Consider the following 11,879-nt stretch of genomic DNA (forward strand, 5'->3'; position numbering starts at 1 on the left):
AGGGACAGCTGAGAAACACAAACCACCAGGAAGACAGCAGCATCTGACTGCAGAGCACTGCTCCAGTACAGTACCAAGCTGTCAAATGTAGGCACTAAAGTCCAGATCACTAGAGTATGATGATCTCGCACCCCTTAGTACGACTGATTCACACCTTCACCACAGTCACCAGCAGTCACAAATCCAACACTAACACATCCTCAGAAGGTGTTATTCAGCCAGGGCTTACACAGCACTTTATTCCTCCTTTTCCTGTCCCAGCTGAGCTCTTCATGTCTGCTCCTAGTTTAACACCCATGCTAAGCACTCAATGTTTGGGTCTAGCTGTGACTTGGAGCTTCAGATTACCAAGGAAATCTGTAGCCAGAGGAAACAACTGAATGAGTCTTCTTTGTATTACCATCCTACATATCAAATCATCCTTCTCCAGCTGAAAGCCTTGTGGGTCTGTAGGACTTACTTCTACATAGCATGCTTAGAGTTCAACAGCCATGCCAGAAATCCATGAAAAGTGAGAATACCAGAGACAAGATTGTTTTTTTTCCTTTGAAATTGAAGAAAATGTTATCTGCACAGCTATGCAAAGTTAGGAGTCTTGCTATGCACAGTTCCCCCCATGGGAACAGGGACCTAACATCCATCCAAAATGTGTCATTAATGCTTTGTCCTCACAAGGTTACACAATTATGGAGCCACTTGGCTGAGAAAAACCAATCAATCAGCACACCCCAGAAACATTCATGGGATGTTGCACAGGAACTGCAGGTTTCAGGGAGCTGCTCTCTTCCTCCCACCTTGGCACACAGCTCTGTGCTACTAATGGCTTAATACAGACCCCTCTGCCTCCCCTCCACTCTGCAGCAAGGATTTCCATCAAAACCCCAGGCTCTGCAGACAGCTGAAAAGGATGGGACATAGATTTCCTCACTTATACTGGTATGAGTGGAAACTACCAGAGACACAGAACTGCAGAAGGTAGCAAAAAAGTGAGGTAATGAATTTGGCTCCACTGACCTCAAGGGAGCAGTTGCCACTCAGCACCACTATCAGCAGAAAGGAAGCTGGACTTCCACTGGTTCTTTGCTTGTCCAAGCCATATGCATGGCTGCTCTGCAGAGTAGAGCATGGGAACAGGAAAAAGGGGAAGGACGCCTATATCTCAGAAACACATATTCGAGTGCTGCTCCAGCAGACAGTGGCACATCACAGCCTTGCTGTTTACACTCACACCAGAATAATTAGAGCAGTCACTGTTAACTAGCTAACAACTTCATCATAAGCTCTCTGAACAATACTGAAGAATTAATCACAACATTTCACAGTCTTCCCTGAACACAGCCACCAATCTGCAGAAACACTGAAACCACCCCAGAGACAAACAGGCTGAATTAATCCCACATAGCTTCTGGCAAAAAGAACCACAACTATTTCAGAGGTACTCACCCTAAAATAATGCCTGCACAGGGCAGCAACCCAAAAGAAACAAGTCCTCAACAAACCACACCTTTTCCACAAGGCATGACTCAGCTCATATGCTGGTTACCATCAAGAAATAAAATACAAGGGTTCATATTCAGCCAGGTTCACTCCCTAAACCAGCAGGTTTCTGGGCTAAGAAGCTCCCAGCTGCCATGGGACAGCCTGCCCTTTGAGCTGCAAGCCTCAGCCCACTGAGAAGCTGTGTCCTCAAAGGGTTTTGACCTTTCAGGAGAACTTCCCCATCCAGAGACATCAGCACATGAAAGCAATAAAAAAAAATCTCCAATGTCATGTACTTGACACTTATGACAAATATTTATGCTTCTCCCTGTTTCTGTCCATATCACTTATGCCAAAAATAAACTGAAGACTGCAATAGAACAGGAAAATGTTTCTAAAGGCTTAACCCAGTAGGAAAAGTGACCAACAAATCCAGACTGCAAATTCCTAAGCAAGTTAGAACTGTAAGTTATGTAGTTCTCAACTGCACCCCATCACTAGTGAAGTCTATAAAATTACTGTATTTGTATAGGGTACAGGGAAAAATAGACTGGAAAGCAACACAGTAGCTGGAAACTAGGAAAATAGGAAAGGTTGAGTCAGATTTCCAGATGGATTTTTAATAGCGCTGATGTTTGATTCTGGAAAAAAAATACTACACTTGCTAACTTGTAGCAATCCTTGAAGTAAGGTACAAGCCTTCCCTAGGAACCCACCAGAGACCTCCCCGCTTCACCACATCTCTGGTTTCATCCCTCCTCCCTGGTGCCTGTCACCAGGTGCCACTTCTCACCCAGACCAACACCAAGGGCCCATCAGTCAGACAGGCAGCTCTGGGCCCAAGGCACACTGCATTTGCTGGTGCGGGGCTGCTGCTGCCACCCAGGGCCCGAGCAGCTCCATTTCTTGACAATTCTGCAACATCCTCCAAAGGAATCTGCAACACACTCAAAGAGTTGTGGTCAAAAGCTCGATGTCCAAGTGGAGACCTGTGATGAGTGGCGCTCCTCAGGGGTCAGTACTGAGACCAGTGCTATTTAACATCTTCGTCGGTGACATGGGCAGTGGAATCGAGTGCACCCTCAGCAAGTTTGCTGATGACACCAAGCTGTGTGGTGCAGTGGACACGCTGGAGGGAAGGGATGCTGTCCAGAGGGACCTGGACAGGCTTGAGAGGTGGGTCCATGTGAACCTCATGAAGTTCAACAAGGCCAAGTGTAAGGTCCTGCACTTGGGTCGGGGCAATCCCAAGCACAACTACAGGCTGGGCAGAGAATGGATTGAGAGCAGCCTTGAGGTGGAGGATTTGGGTGGGTCAGTGGATGAGAAGCTCAACATGAGCTGGCAATCTTGCAGCCCAGAAAGCCAACCGTGTCCTAGGCTGCATCAAAAGCAGCGTGACCAGCTGGTCAAGGGAGGGGATTCTGCCCCTCTACTCCACTCTGGTGAGACCTCCCTCTGCAGTACTGCATCCAGCTCTGGGGTCCCCAGGACAAGAAGGACATGGACCTGTTGGAGAGAGTACAGAGGAAGCCATGAAGATGATCTGAGGGCTGGAGCACCTCTGCTATGGAGGCAGGCTGAGAGAGTTGGGGTTGTTCAGCGTGGAGAAGAGAATGCTCCAGGGAGACCTTAAGGCACCTTCCAGTCCCTAAAGGGGCTACAGCAAAGCTAGAGAGGGACCATTTACAAGGGCATGGAGTGACAGGACAAGGGGGAATGGCCTTAAGCTGAAGGACAGTAGATTTAGATGAGATATTAGGAAGAAATTCTTCCCTGTGAGGGTGGTAAGACACTGGAACAGGTTACCTAGAGAAGCTGTGGAAGCTGGAAGTGTTCAAGGCCAGGCTGGATGCGGCTTTAGGCAACCTGGGCTAGTGGAGGGTGTCCCTGCCTATGGCAGGGGGGTTGGAACTAGGTGATCTTTAAGGTCCCTTCCAACCCAAACCATTCCATAATTCTATGAACATCCTGGCCTGGTGCAGATATCTGAGCACATTTTTCTGTGATTAAGGACTCCATCCTCAAAGCCACCACCAACTACACAAGCCTGAGAAACATCTGAATTTCTGAAGAGCTGGAAACATGCATGTATACTTACACCTCACCCACCACCACAAATCAGCAGCCACCCTCCCACACATCCATGAAGTCACTGCAGCTTCTTCCCACCATTATCTTTCAGATTAGTAACCTACCCCAATTTATCAATTACGAGGATTTCTTCTCTTTAGAAGATTTCAGACATTGTTTTTCAACCATGCTAAGCTTAACCACTGTCTTAATTAAAACATGCTTCACTACATGACATTATTTGATATCATTCATTTATCTGCTGTACCCAATGCTTTGATGTTTTATCTATCACAACCATCACTAACTAACCTTCAGATCTGCCACAATGACTGCGTTATGTCAACATTGCTTCTGTATGCTCCAATCATCCCCACTGCTTTTACAGCCAGCTACCCACATTCATTTCTTCAACCACGTATTTTTCTGATGACTGGGTTACCTCCCTGCACGTTGGATGCTTGCTTCTCAAAGCAAGTGACATCCTGTGCCAAAAAATAAAGAACTGAAGATTAGAGGAGAACAAACCATGAAGAGAAAGACATAAGAGGAAGAATTTTGATAAGGGTTATTACTGTATACCTGGTTTTCCCCAGATGTGTCTGCTTTCCTACCTTTTAAGGCACAAGCCAATAACATTTTATCTCATACCAACTTTATACTTGGCTTTTACACTGACCACTCAGGCCTCACTTTCATCCAAAAAAACAAAGGGGTAACTTACCTCCTCACTGGTTCTCAGCAAAGGGACAGCTTAGCATCCTGCCATCACCAACTGCCAAACTTCGGGAGCAGCAGCAGGGCTGAGTAGCAGCAAGCATCTGCCGGAGGCTGTGCAGGAAGAAGTCTCCCTCCACCCCATGTTAGAGGTGGGTAAAAACCCACCCAGAAGCCTTGTTTGCCCACCCTCCTTCACACTCACATGTCAGGAGAGCTCCTACTACAGCCTGATGCTGCCCAAAGCTGGGGTCTGCTGCTGACCTCACACAAACCATTTTCCCCTCCCACCTTTCGCCTACTTACAATGCCTAAGACAGTGTGCTCAGCATCCACACAGAGCCCTGAAGCCAAGTGTGATCTCCCACATAAGCAGAGCCTGCCTCCCCCTACACCCAGTGCTTGTCAGTGCTCTGAGCTGCTGAACAGACCCATCAACACTCCACCTGCCCATCATCCACCTGCACTTTTGGGCAGCAATGGGTATGCTGTCTCCAGGCATCTTCCCAAGGCAGAGTAATTGCACATATTGATTTCAGATGTTATCTAACAAACTGCCTTCCACAACTCCAGCACAGACAAAATCCTCACAGTGAGCTCCCCACCAACACACCCCTCCACGAGCTTGGCATGCCCTGATTTGGCATCAGATTTATCCTCTCTGCCCCTCAGCCAGGCAGATATGTCCTCTGGAGACCCAAACCATGCTGCTAATAGCCTGCAAAAGCCATCCAGCACCCCCAGCCTTTTCCTGAAGCCTCTAACAAAAGAGGTTTCTCCTCCCCCTGCTCCTGGGAAGGAATGACCCTATAAAGGCTCTTCTAAGGTCAGCACTGACACTTGACAGAAGACTTAGCTTTCAGACAGGACTGTTCTTTCCACAGTTCAGGAGAGGCTGGCACAAATGACTGGGTTAATACACCCTTCAGTAATTTCAAGGAACAAACACCAGCAAGAAGAGATGCTGTACTCTGTACTTCAGCCAAGGTTCTTCTTGCCAGAGTGACACGCTCAGCATAGTACCACCTCTTCAAACCCAGCCAGAGTCTAAACCACATAAGCACTTGTTGTGACCACAACCTAAACAGTGTTGCTTCTTCCAGCAAACAGAACGCTTCTGCACTGTCCTTCCAAATATCTCCTCTGCTGCAGCCTGAGGAGATTCCCACTATAGCCATCCCACAAGAGCCCATAAGGGAAGAAAAATCCCACAATCCCTTCCCAGCAAAAAAAAAAAAAGCTGGGCCTTGAAAGTCCGGTTAGTGCAAGGACAATTAATTATATCAAGCAAAGACATTTAGGGCTTAATGAACACCTAGCAGCACAGGCTTTGAAAGCCATGGCAGAAGTAAAGCACCAAGAGGCTGTGTGAAGCAATGGGGGCACCTCGCCGTTCCCTGGGGCGGTGCTGGGACAGATGAGGTCCCCTTGCAGCTCAGCTCCAGAAAAGGCTGGATGAGCAGCTCTGCCCACCCTCTCTGGGCCAGGAGCTGTCCTGGGACCATGTACACCCACATATATCCCACTCCAAGCATGCCAGCTCCAACCCACACATCCCAAAAGCAAGGAGAAGAAATAGCTGGAGACGGTTCCAGATTGAAGGCACTTCATGCCAGTGAACACAGCTTGCCTCAGAAAAGAAAACTATCAGAACCCAGTGGCCTAGCACCTACTGTGACTTAAAGCCCAGCCTTCATACCATATCAAACAATAACATGCCTGAACTCCTCACTGGAATGATAAGGGGCTGGTGCTTACACTCCTGGTTGCTAAGATCTGGCCTTCTCCAGGCAAAAACCAAGGGAGCAAGCCCAGGAGAACTATTTATTGCTATGCCTGGAGATTAATCCTATTTACACCATGCACCCCAGCCCAAGCACACAGTGCAGCACAGCAAGCTGCACCATGCACAGGGACATGTTGGAGCACGGCCCCAGCACGCTGACTTTGGTTTTTCTCTTCAAGCAACTGAGATAACGGCTCTCCGCTTGCCTTATCCAGTTTCAAAAGCAACACTTCAAAGCCTTCCCATGTCAAACACCAGAACAAATTGAAGCTGCCAGAGATGCCTCACAGGGAGAAAATTAACACCTTATGGGAAGTGGCACTGTAAGCTTAACTTGGAACCACAGAGTATTGTAAATAGAAAAGCAACAGTTTCCTGTTAAACAAAACCTTTTCCATTAAGTTACAACTACAACAGAATGGTAATTTTAGCTTCATCAGAGCAGCTGAAGAAAGTGATATCCCTTGTTCACAGCATACAGGCCTTTGTGAGCTGCAGTTTATTTTCCCTCAGAGCCAAGGTAAGCAGAGAGACGAAGATAGGCCCCTCTTCACACCAGTCTGACTGCAAGGTGTGTGCTCCGAGACACTGCCAGGGCAGGAGAGCTCAGACCAAAGCACTGACCCATGACAAAATGCAGACTCTGAGGAGCGCAGACTGATCCCCAAAGGCAGCAGGGAGGATTAGGAAGCAGTGACAAACCTGCACGGAACTCACCACACTTCCTACCTTCTCTTCTGCACCCTCTCTCCCTCGAGAGAGGGAAGAGATGACTGCTGTGATGTGTAAACTGCTCAACATCCCAGTTTTTAGAAGGATTTTTTTTTTCTCCTTTAATTTTTGGGCTTGGTAAAAGCAACAGCTCTGGAGCTGCAGCGGCCCGGCACCACGGCGCACTCGCAGCTCCGCTGCGGCGGCAGAGCACAGCTCTCGCAGCCCGGGGGACGAGGCATCAGCCCGAGCCCACCCGCACCGGCGACCCGGTACAGACCTCCGACACGAGGAGCTCGGATCCCGCTCGCGTCCTGCCCGCCGTGCCCCCTCCACACCCGCCGGGACGCTGCCCGTGGAGTAAACCCGTGTGTGTGTCCTCCGCGCTGCACCTGCCTCAGGCCGGGAAGGGGCCGCCGCCCCGGGTAGGGCTGAGACCGGACGACCCGCGGGGCGGACAGCGCGGCCTAGGCGGTCCCTCAGCAGGGGCGCTCGGTCCCTCACGCCGCCCGGTGGCGAAGCCCCCGCTGAGGCGACAACCCGCGCGGGAGCCCCAGGGCCACGAGCCGGGGGCGCGCGCGCGCACCCGCCACAGCCGCCCCGCGCTCACCTGTGCTCAGCTGCACCCGGCGCCGCTCGGCTCCAACGTGCCTCTGTTTGCAGCGCCCGGCGAAACTCCCCGGCCCGCGCCCTATCAGCGCGCGCCGCCCCCGCGCCGCCGCGGTCTCTCGCCTCCCATTGGCCGCGCGGGGCCTGAGTCCCCCGCCCGCGGGGTGTAAACAACCTCCCATTGGCTGGCGGCGGCCGCGCCTCTCGGGGCTCGCGCGGCAGCCGTTGGTCGCTGCCCGGCGGCTGCCGGGTGGGTGAGGCGGCGGTAGGAGCCCGGAGGGGGTACCGGCCTTGGCCGGCACAGCCGTGGTTTTGAGGCAAAAATCCCTCTTTTTCGGGGGCGTGTGGCCATGTGGTGCCCAACCAGAAGCACACCTGAGGTGGGGGCAGGCTCTTGGGTAAAAAAAACAAACGGTATTTTTGCCAATTAACCAGGCAAAGTGATGCTGGTGGGGCAGGGCCCGGAGGGTCTGCTGGGCGCTGGGGGGTTGTGCCAGGCTGAGGGATGGGGAGTGAGGGACACGGTGTGGGAATGGGCTATGGGGGGCCCTGATGGTGTGGGGACAGGCAGCAAGTTGGCCGCTCCCTGGGTGATGTGCGGTCAGGCTGTGGGTGCAGGTGGTTTTCCCTGTGCCAAAGTGCAGTGCCCGCGGTCTCCCCTGGCACCAAGGAGGCCATGGTGAGAACACACTTCCTAGGGCAGGGTGGCCTTGTTCTCCAGGGTGCTGGCACGGGGGTGCCTGCTCACTCTCCATGTGGCCACGTGTCCCCTCATGCAGGCTCCATCTCTAGATTAATAAGTCACCCTTGATCATATGCACAAGCGTTTTCTAAAGTCTTACAGCAATGGGGAGAAATGCTGCACATCAACTAATTCCACTGCCATCACTCAAGGAATTCTTACAAGCAACTGCCCTCTATGTTTCGTGACTCATGTTTTGGCTTTTATTTTTTTCCCCACTCTCTTTTACCTACTTGGCTTATGGTTGACTGTGCCCCTGGGTCGAGGGGTTCCCACTGCAGCCCTGCACCCAGCTGTGAAGTGTGTTTCCTGTGGGATTCATGAGGATGTTGATTTTGTGACAAGTGACTCGCGGCCGGGCTGGTTGGGCTTTGCTGTGACCCCGCTCATGGTCAGGGTCCCCACCAGGGGATCTTGGCTTCAGCTGGAGAGCAAGAGTTGGATTAAATCCACATCCTGACTCAACCCTCTGCTGACTGCTGCTCCTTCCCGCTGTGACAACAAGTGGATAGAAATGCCGGCGCTTACTTCCAGTGGGTATCAAATAATCCTCTGCTTTGGAAACAAATTAATTTCTTACCATGGGTTTCATTTCTTAAAACAACTCAACATATTAATAATGCAGCTTGTTGTTTACTACCAACTTGGTTTCCTATCCCAAAAAAACCTTGCTCTGTTTGTCACTGTGTCTAGAGAAGTATCCAAATGTAATTAAGAGACACTAATCGTTAAAACAGCAAAGTCATCTTGTAAGCCTTGCAAAGACAATGAACTTCTTCACTTACTTATTCTGTGGGTATGTGTCTTATAGTCAGACATACCCTACTGCAATTTACTATGGGCATCCAAGTCTTACGTTTCCTGCAGAAATGTGCTTTGTCACCCTGGTTGGTCATAGGCGGCCGAGCAGCTCTCTACGAATGAACAGGTTTATCCAGGGCTAATGCCCTTTCACTTCCACCTAAAATATTTGTCCATTCTGTTTGCCAGTTCTCAATCAAAAATGCTTTGAACTGAAACGTTTTGAATTTCGCTTGAAACCTTTGAGATGTTATTTGCCTACTGTTAATCTTTAAATTCACTAATAAAACAATGGATCCAATTATATGACCACAGCATACCCTGTCCCCTTATTTATAGTGCAAGGAAGAAAATAAACAAACAAAAAAGTGTTGTTGTTGGGTTTTTTCCCCCTTTAACCAGCAAGCTAAAAATCCAGTACTTGTGTGGTTCTAAACTTGACTATTAAAGAGTTGTTACATTCGGTGAAATGATCCCTGTTAGAAAGCTAGAAAGGATTGGTCTTTCAGCTCGTCACAGAGAAAATCCAGCAGAGATCTTCCATGACCAGGAAACACTGGGGCAGAGAAGGGCAGTGACATGAACCGGTGGGAGGGTGGCAGAGCCTGCCGTATTTTAGAGTGACCAACAAATGTGTTTTTCAGTGGAGCGTCATTTGGCTAAAACCCAGGATTTAAGAGCAGGGATTCGGCTGGTCATCTCTAGCAGTTCCCCGGTTCCTTTGCATGTCCAAAGAAGGGCAACAAAGTGGGGAAGGGTCTGGAGAACAGGTCTGATGAGGAGCGGCCAAGGGAACTGGGGTTGTTTAGCCTGGAGAACAGGAGGCTGAGGGGAGACCTGATTGCTCTCTACAACTACCCGTAAGGAGGTTGTAGCCAGGTGGGGGTTGGTCTCTTCTCCCAAGTGACAAGCGGCAGGACAAGAGTAAACGGCCTCAAGTTGTGCCAGGGAGGTTTGGATTGGAGATTAGGAAAAATTTCTTCACTGAAAGAGTTGTCAAGCCCTGGAACAGGCTGCCCAGGGAAGTGGTGGAGTCACCAGCCCTGGAGGTATTTAAAAGATGTGTAGACGTGGTGCTTAAGGACATAGTTTGGTGGTGGGCTTGGCAGTGCTGGGTTAACCATTGGACTTGATCTTAAAGGTCTTTTCCAGCCTAAACAATTCTATGATTGTAACAGGACAGCAGAGAACCTCATCACCTCTAGTTCATGCTTCCAAAGCTGTTGCCTTCTTCCAACAGCTCTGGATATTAGCTAATGATCAGATATCATCTCAAGACTGCTCATCTGCAATCACCGATTAGATAGCATCTCAAGACCATCACCAGCCTGAGCTCCGGGGCTGTCTGTGGGCCATGGTGGACTCAGAAAAAAGCAAAGCCTCTCCCAGCCCCGAGCAGTGAAAGCCCCAGCAACCTCCTTCTCGGATGCCTGACTGTAAGCACCCAGGACCCAGGGATGTGGCTGTGCCTACAGAGAGACTGTGCTCCTGTGGCTCCAGGGCACAAGAGATGCTCTGAAAGACCATAACACGTATAAGATAAAACATTGACCTGTTTCACAGGGGTTTCCAATTGCTCATACAGGGACAACTGAGCTTCTCTTGAGCAATGAGTAAAACTTTCAGCCTCCTGCTCCTCTTGCCATAACTACTGCTGAGAAATATGTTCAAGGGTTTCAGAAGTCATTTGGGCTGACTCACGTTTGGCTTTGAGATGCCTAGGAGATGCTGACTGTTTGGAAAGTGCTGAGGATTGTCCCCCAAAGACCTGTCTCCTTTAGCATCAGGCAGTTTAAATCACTAGTGATGTCTGAGGCACAGTTTTAGCACCAGCATCAGGGTTTGAGACTATCACCTCTGGCAAAGACTGCTAGCACTTGACCTAGTGACATAACCTCGTTAGCCAGTCTCAGCTACAACTGCTATTTCTTCCAGAAAACAAACCAAACCAAACCAGTAGTGTGCCTCAGTTTCCCTTTCCACACAGGTGATTATACTGCAGAGCAGCAATGACCAGAGCAAAAAGAGCCCCAAATAATGTCTCTCTGATGCTTAGACCATGATGGCTATAACAATGTTAAAATAAGACTTTGGTATTTCTGTTTGATAACAGTTGGGTGTAGTTGGTTGGTAACTATTATTTCCCACATGTTTTCTGGGTGCAAGGACTGGGAAGGTGTTTATTTAACTTGTCCTTGAGTTACAGTCACGAGAGGGAGACTTTACATTTCCCCAAGCATTTCGCAAGTACATGTGGATGAAAAAAAAGAGTTGAAGACATCATTTCTTTTAAGAACAGCTTGGGCCAAATCTCTCTGCAGTGCCCTAAAGTGGAGCAGGATCCGTGCTTGGTACCAGCAGGCAGCGATTCACCCCTGTGAAAGAGCCCATCGGTTGACTGCGCTGTTGTTATATTCAGAATCCATTTGGACACTTAGGACTTTTACGCTTTCTAAAATAAGGCAATAAAGCAATTAGAAATAGATAACAGAAGGAGAGAGCACTTCACCAAAGAAAGCAAAAGAAAATAGCGTGGCATAATTAATACAGAGCTGGCAGCAGTGAAAATGAGCTGTAACGACCGTACTGTCACTGGGAGCGGGACTGCAGGCTGAGCTGCAGATGTCTAGTGCTGTAACGGCAGAGAGGGTCCTTTTGGCACCCAGCACAATCTGGCCCGAGAATGCACATCTTTGGGACAGAAGGAAATAAAAGCATCCTTTGGAGCTGGGAGGACATAAATATTCCTGTCAGTCCTTCACTGTGTGTCAGCCAGAGGATTTATCTGACTGAAAACGTGCTTGCACATCAAAAGAGAAAGGGAATTAGCGTCACCAGAAAGGCAGGTGCTTTTTTAGGGAAAAATCCAAGAATGTCCTAAGTGGAGGACTGGGTTAAAAATAAAAGGGAGTCTGCTGTGCCAGAGAAAGAATGAGTGGGCTTAGAGATAGGAGAGATCGC

The 11,879-nt window shown here is 49.4% G+C and overlaps 1 protein-coding gene across 5 annotated transcripts in view; it reads right to left on the minus strand.

The window, feature by feature from the left end:
• The window catches only part of CAMKK1 (calcium/calmodulin dependent protein kinase kinase 1), a 112,112-nt gene extending 104,666 nt beyond the window's left edge, over positions 1-7,446 (minus strand). For 2 of the 5 annotated variants that reach the window (XM_054847659.1, XM_054847655.1), the window contains exon 1: positions 7,377-7,446. The gene's annotated coding sequence lies outside the window, so the exon portion shown is untranslated. Of the gene's footprint in view, positions 1-4,276; positions 5,334-7,046 lie in introns of those variants that run through there. The other 3 variants (XM_054847658.1, XM_054847657.1, XM_054847660.1) reach the window with 3 other exon arrangements.
• Between the last annotated feature and the right edge of the window lie 4,433 nt (positions 7,447-11,879).

The sequence above is a fragment of the Grus americana genome, chromosome 19 (assembly GCF_028858705.1).
Source record: "Grus americana isolate bGruAme1 chromosome 19, bGruAme1.mat, whole genome shotgun sequence".
NCBI classification, from domain to species: Eukaryota; Metazoa; Chordata; class Aves; order Gruiformes; family Gruidae; genus Grus; species Grus americana.